At 47.1% G+C, this 18,703-nt stretch overlaps 1 pseudogene; it reads right to left on the bottom strand.

The window, feature by feature from the left end:
• The window catches only part of LOC147982085 (uncharacterized), a 61,327-nt pseudogene extending 42,903 nt beyond the window's left edge, over positions 1-18,424 (bottom strand).
• Between the last annotated feature and the right edge of the window lie 279 nt (positions 18,425-18,703).

The raw sequence follows: 18,703 nt of genomic DNA, 5'->3' as shown, positions 1-18,703 counted from the left end.
AAAAAAGTTTAATAATATTTATTGAAATAACTAGCCCGTGCAGGTGCACGGGTTGATGAGTAGTTGAAGCAAATCGGCTAAGATCCGGGCTCTGTCGCAGTTGGCTATCCCAACTAACCTCAAGAAAATCCAGAAATTAACTAGATGTGTGGCGGCCTTAAGCCGCTTTATCCCCCGATTAGTAGAAAAGGCACTCCCCTCTATCGCCATCTTCGGCGCACCAAACACTTCAAGTGGACGGAAGTAGCCACAGCCGGATTGGAAGAAATAAAAGCCATCTTAGCCACCAACCCAATCTTGGCCGCGCCAAATGTCGGCAAACCAATGCTGTTATATATAGCGGCAACTCACCAAGTTGTAAGCGCAGTGCTCATCGTCGAACGAGAGACGGACGGACATAAATTCCCACTTCAAAAGCCGGTATATTATGTATCCACTGTCCTCACTCCATGCAAATCACGGTACCCACATTATCAAAAGATAGCATACGCAGTATTAATGGCATCCCAGAAATTATGACACTACTTTCAAGAGTGTTCAATTACGGTGGCCTCAGAAGTACCACTCAATGACATAATAAACAACCATGATGCCACAGGTCGGATTACCAAATGGGCTACCGAGCTCCTCCCGTTCGACGTAACATATAGACCACGGCGAGCCATTAAGTCGCAAGTACTGGCCGATTTCGTCGCCGAATAGACAGAAGCCGAAGTCCCTAAAGAGTACGACGCATACTCCAATTGGATCATGCACTTTGACGGCTCTAAAATGCTGGCTGGTCTGGGGGCTGGCGTCGTCCTCACGTCCCCCACCGGAGATACAATCCAATCCATACTCCAAATACTATACACAAACTCCAACAACGTAGCCGAATACGAGGCCCAATTACACGGTCTCCAGATGGCAGTTTCCATGGGCATTCAACGCCTGGAGGTGCGTGGGGACTCAAACCTCGCAATATCTCAAATAAATGGAGACTTTGATGTCAAGGATCCGAAAATGGCGGCATATCACAACGCCGTCCTCAAAATGTCAGCTCGGTTCGAGGGGCTTGAATTTCACCATGTGGCTCGGGAAAACAATCAGGCGGCGTATATCCTCGCCCGTATCGGCGCTAAGCATGACCCTGTCCCAGCTAACATCTTCCTCGAAAACCTATTTAAGACATCCGTGGTATGGGAAGGGGACACCGGTAACACTAGTCCGGACGGGGCCACAACACCAGATACCGAACACTCTGACACAGTCGGAGGCTCTGCCATCAAAATAACACCTTCATCCCACATGATAATGGCCGCCATCACCCCGTGGACAGAACCGTTCATGGCCTACCTAACCAGGCATGAACTACACGAGGACCAAAATGAGGCACGCTGCATAGTGCGGCGATCTAAAGCCTACAAGGTCCACGAGGGAGAGCTTTATGAGAAAAGCACTACCGGAGTCCTTCAAAGGTGCATCTCCGAAGAGGAAGGACGAAGGCTTTTGGTAGAAATCCATGCTGGAATCAGCGGCCAGTAGGCCAAAGTCCGGGCCCTTGTAAGCAAGGCCTTCCGTACATGTTTCTATTAGCCGACGGCCCGAGCAGATGCACAGTATCTGGTCCAACATTGCGTCGGTTGCCAGCTTTTTGCAAACCAAAGCCATATGCCACCTACCGCTCTCCAAACAATCCCCATTACTCGGCCCTTTGCGGTCTGGGTGCTTGATATGGTCGGACCCCTTAAAGGGGGAACCCATAAGAAAAAATACTTACTGGTCATTGTGGATAAATTCACCAAATGGATAGAAGCCAAACCTGTCAAAACGGCTGAATCTGGACTGGTGATAGACTTTATATCTGGGGTTGTACACCGTTATGGCATCCCCCACAGCAGCATCACTGACAACGGCACGAACTTTACAACCGACGAGGTGAAACTTTGGTGGAACAACATGGGCATCAGGCTCGATTGTGCTTCCGTCTATCACCCGCAAACCAACGATCAAGTCAAGCGAGCAAATGGTCTTATCAGGAGCGGCATCAAACCCAGATTAGTGCGGTCCTTAAAGGAATCAAACACGCACTGGGTAGAGGAGCCCGACTCCGTACTATGGGGGCTGCGGACCACGCTGAATAGCAGTATCGGATACACACCGTTCTTTATCGTGTACGGCGCAGAGGCGGTTCTGCCCTGCGACATAATTCATGAGTCACCTTGAGTGCGCGTGTACGAAGAAAAAGAGGCCGAGCTCGATCGACAGGACAGTTTGGACGCCCTGGAGGAGGAGCACGACGTAGCAAAAGCCCGTTCCGCATTCTATCAACAACAGGCTCGAAGGTATCAAAGCGGAGAAGTACGGGCCAAAACCTATAACGTTGGCAAACTGTTTCTATGCCTGCCAGAGAAGAAAAAGAACAAGCTCATGCCCAAATGGGAAGGTCCCTTCATTATTGACTAGGTTCTGACCGGTGGAGTGTACCATCTGCGGGATGCATCGGACAATCGACTTGAGCCAAACCCATGGAACGCAGCCATACTCTAAAGATTCTACGCCTAGTGCTGGACTCTATGTTCGTCTCCTTACCCCCGTCAATTTTTTACGTATCATTTATCTGTCTTTTCACTCTTTCTCTCTTCTTTTTTCTTCTCCTCAAGACCTTAAAAGGCTAACTTGTGTCTTTGTTACACAATCTTGACGCGCTAACCGCTCTCATTATACCGGGGGGCTTCTTACACAGAAGCTTAATATAACTATTTTTCTGGGCTTTATGCCCCACACATGTGTTATTCTTCCGCATGTACCTTTTTTCACCATTATATGCATCGATATGACTTAAGTTTTGGCCAAGCTCGGTTGCCTGGCTCTTGTATTTATGCCCTACGTTCCCGTTAATTCGGCTAGGTCATAAGGGGAGCATCTCTGCGATTGTTACTGCCGGGTCAGCTGGATGTGTACCTAAGACTGGGTGAAGCTGAAAGCTAGCGTTCTTAAGGGAATATGCGGTTGGTGAACAAAAGATGACTTTTATTTATTTTGATACATGCCCCCAGATGTTATAGCCTGTGTCTCTTTTCACATTTCGGACATGCACATTACGGCATGCGTACCCAGGGAAAGGAAACCTTAACGAAAGTATTCTCTCTAGAAGATGTTTCTTACTATCCATGTAATATAACATAGCTAGTTGGGTACTTGTTTGTTCAAGCACATATGACCCCTACGCCTGGTTTCCACGCATACCCCAATTTTTACATAACCGGGCGGGTATTCGGATACACTCCAGACTATCGGGTCCAGATGTCGAAGCGAAAAGGTCCGCCATGACAAATGATTTACAATCCGGCTAGGGACATTATATATGTCACTTAAAGTACACAGTCACTTAGACTGACTAAATTCTTCTTCTATACCATCCAACAGGCTATCTAGCCTACAATCCTGGTGGGAATAGTTTGCGGCTAATTCTACTTAGTCATGCACCAAACTAACGGGGATCTCTTTCCCATCGTGCCCCACAGGTCCGACCTCGGCCATGTGGTTTGTGTCAGATTTGGTATATCGCGTCTTCACCATGGCCCAGGCTTCCCTCACACCTTGTCGGCGGGCTGATATCTTCCATAATCGGAAGCTCCACCATGCTCCCTTGAGCTTCTCTATAAGCTCCCCCATGCCTCCTAGCGGGGAGGTGGATGGCCACAAGGCTTAGATAATACCCTGCATCACCTGTCGAACTTGTTCGTGCAGTTGTGAGAGCTCTGGTAGAAGATCACCCGCAGACCCGGGCATCTCCTCCGTGGGACGACCCGTCAGCATACCTGCAGACATAACTCTATTAGCCGGCTTCTTCACCGAAATCTTTCAAAAGTTCGTTCAAGCACTTACCGAAAATGCCGCATCGAAGCTGCTTATGCTCCTTCACAGAGTCCGCAAGTTGGGCTTGGACATCTTTCAGTTCCACGCCCAACCGGATATTGGCATCCTAGAGATTATTTTTCTCCTGCCTGACCCGCGTAAGCACGCGTTCACCAGCATTTAGCTGTCGATTAGCACGTTGCGCATCCTCCGGCACAGTCTCCGATTTAACTATGAAGTCATGTGCAACATCTATGGTTAGATATGCATGCATGCCGCATACTATCTGGTACATGTCACTCTTTGCAATGGAAACAAGTGTTACCAGAGGGGGCCTTCTCGGACTCCTTTAACGCGGCCACCGCGGCCCGCAGCTGGGCTTTGCACTCTTCCAGCTCTTGAGACAATTGGGTATTATTCTCTGTAAGAACCTGCACAAATAATGATCCTTAAATCAGTTCTGTAAACTATTTCAAGTCTTAGGGGCTACTGATAGATATAATTGTCAGATTTTCTTACCCGTATATCCTTTACATACTGGTCCATGGCTCTGGCAAGACCATTTTGAGAAGCACGGATGTACGCGTCTTCTGAGTTGAAGGCATCGAATGCCTCTTGGGAGAAACAAGCGTCACGGAGTACGACCCGGCGACACCTGTGGTTCATGGCGCTCTCCACTTCGGAATTTGTAGCGGATAGTCTATCCGCATCCACGTTCGCCCCGTGTTAGCTTCCTCCTCTATGTTCGGCCCTGCAGCCCGACAGGCGGAGGCATGATTGGCAACCTCTACCAGGAAACATGGACATCGTTATATTTTAAGAAAGATGACAACCACGGAGCGAGGTTCTGTATCATACCTCTACGCCGGCATCTCAGTCCTGACCGCCTTCCTTTTTGGCCTACCCGGCTTTGGTGTCCCTCGTTGGCAAGTCACTGCGGGTTCGGCATGGCATCCTGAGGGCCTTCCCTGTAAAACAACATATGTGTACGGTAGGTGAAGTGCATAAAAGGGAATTCTTCTCGAATGTTGGGACTCCAGATTTTCTTACCAGCGATGCAGGGAGTAGCCCAGGATATCGGCTATGATGGCCACCATGGCATCATCGCAGCTCAATAGATAGAATGTCCTGTCGATCAGCTCCACAAATATGTCCGGATCCTCTTTGAGTCTGGGATCGAGGGCCCGGTCAGGGTCCTCCGATTGTGAAGGTGGGCTGTTGACCTCCCTTACAGCTTTTCGCAGTTCCTGCCATGAAACGCCAAGGTGAGTATTTATGACGAGGAATGCGGGGAGGTTGGGAGTAAAAAGTGACAGCACACCCAGCTTGGAGGGTTGTACATGGAGAATCCATCCTGTGGCTTAATACAAATGAACTCCTCTTCCTCTCCCTTGAACAACTCTGACAGAATTTTTGCTAAATCGGCAGCGAAGTCCGGTCCTTTACGCCCGCAGCGGGTGGCATCATCTTCCCCATTAAAGCACCACATGGGGTACCCTCGATATTGAAGTGGTTGCACCCCCCGCATTATACATATTGACATAACCTCGATTATTGTCAATCCTGATTGAGCCGGCACTTTTATCTGGCCCATCAAGTAAAGGACTTCTCCCTTGTCTTCCTCCCGAGGGCTCCGTAGACACCAGCTTCGGTGTTTCTTCAAAGGGGCATTGTCGAACTCGGAAGACCCATCCGAATAGGGTCTAGAAGGGGGACGTCCTCCATGTAAAACCACTCCAAAGGCTAGTCTTCGGACATCTTCTTCAGGGTACCGGACAGGTATCCGATCCCGGTGATGCGCCATATTTCGGCTCCGCCCACTTGATATATTGACCCCTCCTGTGTATGGGGTACAAGGCACAATAGCCTCTTCCACAGCATGAAATGAACTCTGCAGCCCAGAAACAGCTCACTAAGGGCAACATAACCAGCGATGTGTAATATGGAAGCGGGGGTGAAATTATGCAACTGGAGGCCGTAAAACTCCAGGAGCCGCGGAGGAACGGATGGATTGGAAATCCAAGTCCCCTTAGTAAATAAGGGACACGGCATACCCGCTCCCCCTTGGAGGGATTGGGGAAGCTCTCCGCTTTCTCCCCATTATAAGTGGCGAGCCCGGCTCGAACGGGGACCATGTATGCTGGAGGGAGAAATCCCTGGGTCTATAACTCTACTAATTGGCTATGCGGGACGGAACACTTCTCCCAATCACCGGGCTTAGGGCTACGGGAGCGGGAAGAGGAGCTGCGATGGCCGACCATGTTGGAATGCATTTTTCCGAGCGCGCTCCGATGGATACTCGTCATGGGAGGATGGTGTGGTTTGGATCTAAGAATACCTGCCCCTTTAATAGACAATTTACTTACATGGCTAGGGTGGCGAATGTAAAAATGCCTTGGCTCGTCGCATTCGCTCGACACGTGGAAGATAGCCCTTATTGGGCGCAGAAGCCAAGAAGTGCAACATTTATGGGGAGCCGGACACTACTCAGCAGATATTCAGAATTTGGAGAAGAACCCGCCTTGCAATGCCGAAGACAATCTGCGCACCGGACTCATCGTCATTGAAGCCTGGTTCGGGCGCTACTGAGGGAGTCCTGGATTCAGGGGTCTCCGAATAGCTGGACTATGTCCTTTGGCCGGACTGTTGGACTATGAAGATACAAGATTGAAGATTTCGTCCCATGTCCGGATGGGACTCTCCTTGGCGTGGAAGGTTGTTGGAAATATGCCCTAGAGGCAATAATAAATTAGTTATTATTATTATATTTCATTGTTCATGATAATCGTTTATTATCCATGCTAGAATTGTATTGATGGGAAACTCAGATACATGTGTGGATACATAGACAACACCATGTCCCTAGTAAGCCTCTAGTTGACTAGCTCGTTGATCAATAGATCATTACGGTTTCCTGACCATGGACATTGGATGTCATTGATAACGGGATCACATCATTAGGAGAATGATGTCATGGACAAGACCCAATCCTAAGCCTAGCACAAGATCGTGTAGTTCATATGCTAAAGCTTTTCTAATGTCAAGTATCATTTCCTTAGACCATGAGATTGTGCAACTCCCGGATACCGTAGGAGTGCTTTGGGTGTGCCAAATGTCACAACATAACTGGGTGGCTATAAAGGTACACTACGGGTATCTCCGAAAGTGTCTGTTGGGTTGGCACGAATCGAGACTTGGATTTGTCACTCCGTATAAACGGAGAGGTATCTCTGGGCCCACTCGGTAGGACATCATCATAATGTGCACAATGTGATCAAGGAGTTGATTACGGGATGATGTGTTACAGAACGAGTAAAGAGACTTTCCGGACACAAGATTGAACAATGTATCGTGATACCGATGATCGAATCTCGGGCAAGTATCGTACCGATAGACAAAGGGAATTGTATACAGGATTGATTGAATCCTTGACATCGTGGTTCATCCGATGAGATAATCGTGGAGCATGTGGGAGCCAACATGGGTATCTAGATCCCGCTGTTGGTTATTGACCGAAGAGTTGTCTCGGCCATGTCTACATGACTCCCGAACCAATAGGGTCTACACACTTAAGGTTCGATGATGCTAGGGTTACAGGGAAAGTATGTACGTGGTTACCGAATGTTGTTCGGAGTCCCGGATGAGATCCCGGACGTCACGAGGAGTTCCGGAATGGTTCGCAGGTAAAGATTGATATATAGGAAGTATGGTTTTGGCCACCAGAAGTGTTCTGGGCATCACTTGTAGTGTACCGGGACCACCGGAAGGGTCCGGGGGTCAAGCAGGTGGGGCCACCATACCCGGAGGCCTACATGGGCCAATAGTGGGAAGGAACCAGCCCCTAGGTGCGCCTCCCACCAAGGCCCAAGGCGCCTCCAAGAGGGGAAGGGGCAAACCCTAGGGAAGATGGGCCCTAAGGCCCACCCCAGGTGCGCCTCCCCCTCTCCCCCTTGTGGCCGCCACCCTAGATAGGATCTAGGGCTTCCGCACCCCTTGGGGTGGGAAACCTAGGTGACGGTGTAGCCCTCCCTCTCCCCCTATATATAGTGGAGGCAAAGGGGCATCCCGACACACAATTCAATCTCCCTGTTGGCGCAGCCCTACCCCTCTCCCTCCTCGTCTCTCGTAGTGCTTGGCGAAGCCCTGCTGGAGTTCCACGCTCCTCCACCACCACCACGCCGTCGTGCTGCTGCTGGACGGAGTCTTCCCAAACCTCTCCTTCTCCCGTTGCTGGATCAAGGCGTAGGAGACGTCACCGGGCTGCACGTGTGTTGAACGTGGAGGCGCCGTGGTTCGGCGCTTAGATCGGAATCAACCGCGATCTGAATCGCTACGAGTACGACTCCTTCATCCGCGTTCTTGCAACGCTTCCGCTTAGCGATCTACAAGGGTATGTAGATGCACTCTCTTTCCCCTCGTTGCTAGATTACTCCATAGATTGATCTTGGTGATGCGTAGAAAATTTTAAATTTCTGCTACGATCCCCAACAGTGGCATCATGAGCTAGGTCTATGCGTAGTTTCTATGCACGAGTAGAAAACAAAGCAGTTGTGGGCGTCGATATTGTCAATTTACTTGCCGTTACTAGTCTTATCTTGATTCGGCGGCATCGTGGGATGAAGCGGCCCGGACCGACCTTACACGTACGCTTACGTGAGACTGGTTCCACCGACTGACATGCACTAGTTGCATAAGGTGGCTAACGGGTGTTTGTCTCTCCCACTTTAGTCGGATCGGATTCGATGAAAAGGGTCCTTATGAAGGGTAAATAGAAATTGGCATATCACGTTGTGGATTTCGCATAGGTAAGAAACTTTCTTGCTAGAAACCTATAGCAATCATGACTTGCATGTCGACGAGTATGACAACCGGCAGGAGCCATAGGAGTTGTCTTAATTTGTTGATGACCTGCGTGTCAAGTTAAACGTCATGTAGTTACTTTACATTATTGCTAAAGCATTAGCCATAGTAGTAGAAGTAATAGATGACGAGACAACTTCAAGAAGACACGATGATGGAGATCATGGTGTCATGCCGGTGACAACGATGATCATGGAGCCGCGAAGATGGAGATCAAAAGGAGCAAAATGATATTGGCCATATCATGTCACTATTTGATTGCATGTGATGTTTATCATGTTTTACATCTTATTTGCTTAGAATGACGGTAGCTTAAATAAGATGATCCCTCACTAAAATTTCAAGAAAAGTGTTCCACCTAACTGTGCACCGTTGCAAAGGTTCGTTGTTTCGAAGCACCACGTGATGATCGGGTGTGATAGATTCTAACGTTTGAATACAACGGGTGTTGACGAGCCTAGCATGTACAGACATGGCCTCGGGACACATGCAAAACACTTAGGTTGACTTGACGAACCTAGCATGTACAGACATGGCCTCAGAACATGGATGACCAAAAGCTCGAACATGAGTCGTATAGAAGATACGATCAACATGAGATGTTCACCGTTGATGACTAGTCCGTCTCACGTTATGATCGGACACAGCCTAGTCGATTCGGATCATGTTTCACTTAGATGACTAGAGGGATGTCTATCTGAGTGGGAGTTCATTAAATAATTTGATTAGATGAACTCAATTATCATGAACATAGTCTAAATTGTCTTTGCAAATATGTTTTAGATAAATAGCTCATGTTGTATCTCCCTGTTTCAATACGTTCCTAGAGAATGATTAAGTTGAAAGATATTGTAAGCAATGATGCGGACTAGGTCCGTAGTCCGAGGAGTGTCCTCACTGCTACACAGAAGGCTTACGTCTTTGATGCACCGCTCGATGTGCAAACCCCTACAACATCGTCTGTGGATGTTGTGAACACCTGACAGACACATCCTCATGACTACTTGATAGTTTAGTGCACCATACTTTACGGCTTAGAATCGTGATTCCAATGACGTTTTGAACGCCATAGAACATATGAGATGTTCCAAGAGCTGAAATTGGGATTTCAGGCTCATGCCCGTGTTGAGAGGTGTGAGACCTCTGACAAGTTCTTTTGCCAACAAGATGGAGGAGAATAGCTCAGCTAGTGAGCATGTGCTCAGAATGTCTGGGTGCTACAATCACTTAAATCAAGTGGGAGTTAAACTTCCAGATAAGATAGTGATTGATAGAGTTCTCTAGCCACTATCACTAAGCTACTAGATCTTTGTGATGAACTATGAAATGCAAGGGATGGAGTTGATCCCGGAGCTGTTCGCGGTGCTTAAGACCGCAAAAGGTAGAAATCAAGAAGGAGCATCAAGTGTTGATGGTTTAACAAGACCACTGGTTTTAAGAAGGGCAAGGGCTAGAAGGGAAACTTCATGGATGGAAAACCAGTTGCCGCTCCAGTGAAGGAACCCAATGTTGAACCCAAACCCGAGACTAAGTGCTTCTATTTTAAGGGGAACGGTCACTGGTAGCGGAATTACCCCAAATGCATGGTAGATAAGAAGGCTGGCAACTTCAACAAAATTTATACATGTTATTAATATGTACCTCACTAGTACTCCTAGCTAGTAGCACCTGTGTATTGGATACCGGTTCAGTTACTATTATTGGTGACTTGAAGCAAAAGCTACGGACTAAAGGGAGACTGGCTAAGGGTGAGGTGACGATGTGTGTTGGAAGTGTTTCCAAAGTTGATGAGATCACCATCGCACGCTCCATCTGCCTTCGGGATTAGTATTGAACCTAGATAAATGTTATCAGGTGTCTACGTTGAGCATGAATATGATTAGATCATGTTCATTGCAATACGGTTATTCATTTAAGTTAGAGAATAATGGTTATTCTGTTTACATGAATAATACCTTTCATGGTCATGCACCCTATGTGAATGGTTCATTGAATCTCGGTCGTAGTAATACACATGTTCATGCCAAAAGATGTAGAGTTAATAACGATAGTACCACTTTATTGTGGCACTGCCACTTAGGTCATATTGGCATAAGATGCATGAAGAATCTCCATGTCGATGGATGTTTGGAGTCACTTGATTTTGAATCGCTTGACACATGCGAGCCATGCCTCATGGGCAGGATGACTAAGACCCCGTTTTTAGATACAATGAAACGGGCAAGTGAGTTGTTGGAAATCATGCATGCTGATGTGTGTGACTCAATGAGAATTGAAGTGTGCGGTGGATATCGCTATTTTCTCATCTTCACTGACGATTTGAGTAGATATAGGTATATTTACTTAATGAAGCACAAGTATGAAACATTTGAGAAGTTCAAGCGATTTCAGAGTGAAGTTAAGAATCATCATAACAAGAAGATCAAATTCCTACGATCTGATCAATGAGAATTTATGAGTTATGAGTTTGGCAAACACTTAAGACATTGTGGAATTGTTTCACAGTTGAAGCCACCTGGACCACCACAAGGTAATGGTGTGTCCGGACGTCGTAATCGAACCTTATGAGATATGGTGCGATCTATGATGTCTCTTACCGATCTACCGCTATTATTTTGAGGTTATGCATTAGAGACAACTACATTCACTTTAGATAGGACACCATATAAGTCTGTTGAGACGGCACCGTATGAACATTGGTTTGGCAAGAAACCAAAGTTGTCGTTTCTTAATGTTTGGGGCTGCGATGCTTAAGGCTTCAGCCGGAGAAGCTCGAACCCAAAGCGGATAAACACATCTTCATAGGATACCCAAAGGTGACAGTTGGGTATACCTTCTATCTCAGATCCGAGGGCAAATTGTTTGTCGCTAAGAACGGGTCCTTTCTCGAGAAGGAGTTTCTCTCGAAAGAATTGAGTGGGAGGAAGATAGAACTTGATGAGGTTGTTGAACCTTTACTTCAACCAAAGAGTGATGCAACACAGAAAGAGTTTTTCTGTGGCGCCTACGTCTGTTGAAGAGGAAGTTAATGATAGTGATCATGAAGCTTCGGAACAAGTTGCTATCGAACCTCATAGGTTGACAAGGATATGTACTACTCCTGAATGGTATAGTAATCCTGTCTTAGATATCATGTTGTTAGACAACAATGAACCTACGAGCTATGGAGAAGCGATGGTGGGCCCGTATTCCGACACATGGATAGAAGCCATGAAATCCGAGATAGGATCCATGTATCAGAACAAAGTATGGACTTTGGTGGACTTGCCCGATGATCGTCAGGCCATTGAGATAAATGGATCTTTAAGAAGAAGACGGGCGTGGGCGGTAATGTTACCGTCTATGAAGCTCGACTTGTGGGAAAGAGTATTTCCACAAGTTCAAGAAGTTGACTACGATGAGAATTTCTCACCTGTAGCGATGCTTAAGTCTGTCTGAATCATGTTAGCATTAGCTGTATTTTTAGACTATGAAATCTGATAGATGGATGTCAAAAACAAGTTTTCTTACCAGTTTTCGTAAGAAAGAGTTGTATGTGATACAATCAAAGTTTTGTCGATCCTAAGGATGCTAAAAGGTATGCTGGCTCCAACAATCCTTCTATGGACTAGAGCAAGCATCTCGGAGTCAGAATATATGCTTTGATGGAGTGATCAAAGCTTTTAGGTTTATACAATATTTGCTAGAAACTTGTATTTACAAGAAAGTGAGTGGGTGCACTACAACATTTCTGATAAGTATATGTGGATGACATATTGTTGATTCAAAATGATGTAGAATTTCTGGAAAGCATAAACAGTTGTTTGAAGAGTGTTTTTCAAAGGAAGACCTGGATAAAGCTGCTTACATATTGGGCATCGGGATCTATAGAAATAGATCAAGACGCCTGATGATACTTTCAAAGAAAGCACACCTTGACATGTTTTTGAAGGAGTTCAAAATAGATCAGTCAAAGAAGGGGTTCTTACCTGAGTTGTAAGGTGTGAAGTTGAGTAAGACTCAAAGCTTGACCACGGCAGAAGAAAGAGGAAGGACGAAGGTCGTCCCAGATGCTCTTGTCGTAGGCTCTATACGGTATGCCATGCTGAGTACCGCACCTGATGTGTGCCTTTCCACATGTCTGGCAAGAGGTTACAAAGGTGATCTAGGACTGGATTACCAGATAGCGGTCAAAATTGTCCTTAGAGGAATAAGGAAATGTTTCTCGGTTATGGAGGTGATAAAGAGTTCGACGTAAAGTGTTACGTCGATGCAAGCTTAACACCTATCCGGATAGCTCTGAGTAGAGATACCGGATACGTATAATGGAGCAACAATTTGGAATAGCTCCAAGTGGAACGTGGTAGCAGCATCTATGATATGACATAAAGTTTTGCGAAATACATAGGGATCTGAATATGGCAAGACCCGTTGACTAAACCTCTCTCACAAGCATAACATGATCAAACCCAGAACTCATTGAGTGTTAATCACATAGTGATGTGAACTAGATTACTGAGTCTAGTAAACTCTTTGGATGTTGGTCACATGGCGATGTGACCAGTGAGTGTTAATCACATGGCGATGTGAACTAGATTATTGACTCTAGTGCAAGTGGGAGACTGTTGGAAATATGCCCTAGAGGCAATAATAAATTAGTTATTATTATTATATTTCATTGTTCATGATAATTGTTTATTATCCATGCTAGAATTGTATTGATGGGAAACTCAGATACATGTGTGGATACATAGAAAACACCATGTCCCTAGTAAGCCTCTAGTTGACTAGCTTGTTGATCAATAGATGGTTGCGGTTTCCTGACCATGGACATTGGATGTCATTGATAACGGGATCACATCATTAGGAGAATGATGTGATGGACAAGACCCAATCCTAAGCCTAGCACAAGATCGTGTAGTTCGTATGCTAAAGCTTTTCTAATGTCAAGTATCATTTCCTTAGACCATGAGATTGTGCAACTCACGGATACTGTAGGAGTGCTTTGGTTGTGCCAAACGTCACAACGTAACTGGGTGGCTATAAAGGTACACTACGGGTATCTCCGAAAGTGTCTGTTGGGTTGGCACGAATCGAGATTGGGATTTGTCACTCTGTATAAACGGAGAGGTATCTCTGGGCCAACTCGGTAGGACATCATCATAATGTGCACAATGTGATCAAGGAGTTGATCACGGGATGATGGGTTACGGAACGACTAAAGAGACTTGCCGGAAACGAGATTGAACAAGGTATCAAGATACCGACGATCGAATCTCGGGCAAGTATCGTACCGATAGACAAAGGGAATTGTATACGGGATTGATTGAATCCTTGACATCGTGGTTCATCCGATGAGATCATCGTGGAGCATGTGGGAGCCAATATGGGTATCCAGATCCCACTGTTGGGTATTGAGCGGAGAGTTGTCTTGGCCATGTCTGCATGACTCCCGAACCCGTAGGGTCTACACACTTAAGGTTCGATGACGCTAGGGTTATAGGGAAAGTATGTATGCAGTTACCGAATGTTGTTCGGAGTCCCGGATGAGATCTCGGACGTCATGAGGAGTTCGAGAATGGTCCGGAGGTAAAGATTGATATATAGGAAGTATGGTTTTGGCCACCGGAAGTGTTAAGGGCATCACCAGTAGTGTACCGGGACCACCGGAGGGGTCCGGGGGTCCACCAGGTGGGGCCACCAGCCCCGGAGGCCTACATGGGCCAATAGTGGGAAGGGACCAGCCCCTAGGTGGGCTGGGGCGCCTCCCACCAAGGCCCAAGGCGCCTCCAAGAGGGGAAGGGGGCAAACCCTAGGGCAGATGGGCCCTAAGGCCCACCCCAGGTGCGCCTCCCCCTCTCCCCCTTGTGGCCGCCACCCTAGATGGGATCTAGGGCTGCCGCACCCCTTGGGATGGGAAACCTAGGTGGGGGCGCAGCCCTCCCTCTCCCCCTATATATAGTGGAGGCAAAGGGGCAGCCCGACACACAATTCGATCTCCCTGTTGGCGCAGCCCTACCCCTCTCCCTCCTCGTCTGTCGTAGTGCTTGGCGAATCCCTGCTGGAGTACCGCACTCCTCCACCACCACCACGCCGTCGTGCTGCTGCTACACGGAGTCTTCCCACCACCACCACCACCACGTAGGAGACGTCACTGGGCTGCACGTGTGTTGAACGCGGAGGCGTCGTGGTTCAGCGCTTAGATCGGAATCAACCGCGATCTGAATCGCTACGAGTATGACTCTTTCATCCGCATTCTTGCAACACTTCCGCTTAGCGATCTACAAGGGTATGTAGATGCACTCTCTTTCCCCTTGTTGCTAGATTACTCCATAGATTGATCTTGGTGATGCGTAGAAAATTTTAAATTTCTGCTACGATCCCCAACAAAGGGAAGCTTGGTGATAGGGATGTGTAGATCTCCTTCCTTGTAACCGACTTTATGTAACCCTAGCCCCCTCCGGTGTCTATATAAACCGGAGGGTTTAGTTCGTAGGACAACATACAATCATACCATCTGCTAGCTTCTAGGGTTTAGCCTCTACGATCTTGTGGTAGATCAACTCTTGTAATACTCATATCATCAAGATCAATCAAGCAGGATGTAGGGTATCACCTCCATCAAGAGGGCCCGAACCTAGGTAAACATCGTGTCCCCTGCCTCCTGTTACCATCTGCCATAGACGCACAGTTCGGGACCCCCTACCCGAGATCCACCGGTTTTGACACAGACACGCCAGTTCAACGGCCGGTTTACAACATCAGTGAGGTGCTTATTGAATCCAAGTAGAGATATCCACATTGGCAGAAGCTCATTTATGGTGTGTTCATGGCAAGCCAGAAGCTTAAGCAATACTCTCAGGGTCATTCCCGTCATTGTGGTTAGTTATGCTCCTTTATGGGATATCATTCAAAATAGAGAAGCCACAAGACGAGTTGCCAAGTGGGCCATTGAACTTGGGCCTCATGGTCTAAAGTATGTGCCACGCACTTCTACCATGTCTCAAGCACTGGTGGACTTCATCAATGATTGGACAGAGCTATAGATGCCTGAAGAGAAGCCAGACAACACATATTGGACTATTCACTTTGATGGGTCCAGGCAATTGGAGGGCTTGGGGCTGGAGTTGTTTTAGCTTCCCCTTGAGGTGACAAATTTTGTTATGTGCTATGGTTGATGTTTCCCTGTACTAACAATGCAGCTGAGTATGAGGCCTTGCTCCATGGTCTTCAGATTTGGTGGCTCAGCAAGTCTTAGGCAAGTGGGATTCCAAGGATCCCCTCATGGTGGCTTATCACCGTGAGGTTGATGCCATTGCTGGACACTTCAAGGGTTACCAAGCGGAGCATGTTGATCGCAAAAAGAATGAGGCGGCTGATGCTTTAAGCCATCTGGGATCTAAGCATAAGCCGGTGCCACCTAATACTTTCTTGGATATTCTGCATAACCCTTCTATCGAGTTGCCTACTGAGGAAGACTTGGATGTTCTAGACCCGGAAGCACAATTGGTGGCGGCTCTTCACGTCATCCCAGATTGGACAGTGCCATATTTGTCTTATATGACCCGGGGTGAGTTGCCCGAGGATGAAACCTTGGCTAGGCAGATAACCCGGCGGTCTAAGTCAATGACGATTGCCAATGGGGAGTTACATCATCGCAGTGTCACTGGGGCGTTCAACGTTGTGTCTCTCCTGAGGAAGGTCAAGAAATTCTTTGTGAGATTCATGAAGGAGATTGCGGCCATCATGCCGGTTCAAAGTCCCTTGTTGCCAAAGCTTTTCGTCATGGATTTTATTGGCTGATGGCTCATGCTGACGCGGAAGATCTGGTCAGTAAGTTTGACGGTTGTCAGAAATTCTCACGACGGGCTGACGTGCCGGCTCAAGAGTTGAGGATGATTCCAATTACTTGGCCGTTTGCAGTTTGGGGATTCGACATGGTTGGGCCTTTCAAATGGTCCAAAGATAAAAAGACCCACCTCTTGGTGGCGGTTGAAAAATTCACAAAGTGGGTTGAGGCAAAGACAGTCAGTATGTGTGACACAGCCACGGTGGTTTAATGCATGAAAAAGGTGATCCTTCGTTTTGGCTTTCCACACAACACTATAACTGACAATGGTACTAATCTATCCAAGGGTGCCATGAAGGAGTTCTGTCAACGTGAGCATATCTGGCTTGATGTTTCATTAGTAGCTCACTCCCAATCCAATGGTCAAGCTGAAAAAGCCAATGATGAAATCTTGAAAGGCATGATGCCCCGGCTAATGGTTCCTTTGCAACAGACGCCGGGTTGTTGGGTGGAGGAGTTACTTTCTGTGATATGGAGCATCAATACTAACCCCAACAGGTCTATAGGGTACAAGCCTTCCTTTATGGTTTACGGTGCAGAGGAGGTTCTACCGAGTGACATCCCTCATGACTCGACCCACGTGGTGGCTTATGTCAAAGCTGATAACGAACAAGCCCGTCAGGATGCACTTGACCTGTTAGATGAGAAGCGTGACTTGGCAGTAGCCCGCTCGGCGATTTACTAACAGGACCTGCACCGTGATCATAGCCGCTGGGTTAAGTCCAGAACCTTTCAAGAAGGTGACTTGGTGCTCAAGCTCATCCAGGATCAAACTAATGCGCACAAGTTATCCCCACCTTGGGAAGGACCCTTTGTGGTTAGCAAGAACTTGAACAATGGGTCATACTATCTTATCGATGTTCAAGAGCATAAAGACTCAAGTAAGTCGGAGGAAGAGACCCGCCGGCCGTGGAATATCGCACATCTTCGGCCTTACTATACTTGAGCCACCGGCTCTCATGATATACATATTTTGACGATGTATATATTATGATAATGAATAAAGTTGGAAGGTTGATGATGACCAGTCAATGCCATTCAAAGGTTCAAATTCAGCCTCATCATCAATTAGTCCGGCCGGGTCAACTTCAGGGGCGAAGGTGTTCTTACGGATTGGAGGGATCATGTTGGTCACTTGGTAATGCGGCGTTGGAATCTTCTGGTTTGCCGCATCATAACCCGGCTGGCACTTAGTGAGATCCGCCACATCAGTCATCCGGGTAGATATAGGGCGTATTTCCTTCACACAAGTGGTGAAGTCCTTCTGTTCAAATGGTGTGCCGTCCTCTTTAAGGCTTGGGCATCCAATGGCGATGTCGGCTGGGTCTAACTCCGGTAGCCACACTTTGGCCGGCTTAAAGCAGCCATGGCTCCGACTATGGCAGATGACCACATTAATTCATTGAACCGCTTGGGCAGCAGAGAAAGCCGCTTCAGCACATCCGCCAAGAGTGTGGGGACTTCATTTGACAGGGCAATTGTGGCCAAGGCACGCTGAGATGATGTGTAAAGTTGTTCCATGAGCGTGTAAACCGCCTTTAGTTTCACCAGCATGTCTCTATTAAGATTTGTGCTCTTGGGCCCTGCATAACAATATCAGGTGAGTCAATAACAATTCATGTGATCATTCGAAAGATTCAATATTTGATGTTTGCAGGGGGACTTACCAAATATTGTTAACACCATCTGAGAGACATGGCATTTTAAGCCGGACAATTCAGTGGTCACCTCTTCAAGAGCCACCTCCGCTTTCTCAGCTCGATGGGTCAAAGCGATCTTTTCTTCAGCCCAGGCCTTTTTCTCCGCTTCAAAGACTTTTTTCAGTTTCTCTTGTTCAGATACATGGAATTCAATTTTGTAGTTGTCTTTTTGGGTTTCAGTCTCTTGTGCCTCCATCCATTTCTTCAACTCAGATACTTCTTATTGCAGTTCAGTAGTGATGCCCTGCGCAAGGTTCCGGGTCACAATTATGAGTATCCACATACAATATTAATTCCCAAGCCATTTTCAAGCAACAACACTTGGCACTTGGGGGCTAATGTTGGACGAAGGTTTTATTTATGCGGCGGTTCATGAGAGTAAATTCCCAAGCACTTTGCAAGCAAGAGTACTTGGCACTTGGGGGCTAATGCATATTGCTGTTAAATCAACACAAGGACTATATTCTGCACAAGC

The sequence above is a fragment of the Triticum urartu genome, chromosome 3A (assembly GCF_056163025.1).
Source record: "Triticum urartu cultivar PI428250 chromosome 3A, HENAU_Tu73, whole genome shotgun sequence".
NCBI classification, from domain to species: domain Eukaryota; kingdom Viridiplantae; phylum Streptophyta; class Magnoliopsida; order Poales; family Poaceae; genus Triticum; species Triticum urartu.
This window is presented reverse-complemented; position numbering and strand designations above follow the sequence as displayed.